General features: G+C 27.2%; 1 protein-coding gene across 1 annotated transcript in view; it reads left to right on the forward strand.

Moving 5' to 3' along the window:
• LOC108755290 (vacuolar protein sorting-associated protein 72 homolog) overlaps positions 1-331 on the forward strand; it is a 5,254-nt gene that overhangs the window by 2,446 nt on the left and 2,477 nt on the right. The window lies entirely within an intron of this gene.

Here is a 331-nt window from a genome sequence, read left to right on the forward strand (position 1 = left end):
AAATAAATATATATATATAATTGATATCGTTATATTTCTTAATTCTGCTGGTTTGTTCTATTTGACTTAACATATAATTTATTTATTTATTTTTTAAGATTTTTAATTACATTGATCCAAATAATAAGATCATATAAATTTGAACAGAAGGATTAATGTTTGGCGTTTTGATTTAAAAAAAAATTGTTTACAATACTTTTATTTTTATGAAAGTTATAAGCGGTCAAATTGAGTTGGATATATCGTATCCACACACACACACACACACACACACACACACACACACACACACACACACACACACACACACACACACACACACACACACACA

This window comes from Trachymyrmex septentrionalis, unplaced genomic scaffold (assembly GCF_001594115.1).
Source record: "Trachymyrmex septentrionalis isolate Tsep2-gDNA-1 unplaced genomic scaffold, Tsep1.0 scaffold87, whole genome shotgun sequence".
Classification (NCBI taxonomy): domain Eukaryota; kingdom Metazoa; phylum Arthropoda; class Insecta; order Hymenoptera; family Formicidae; genus Trachymyrmex; species Trachymyrmex septentrionalis.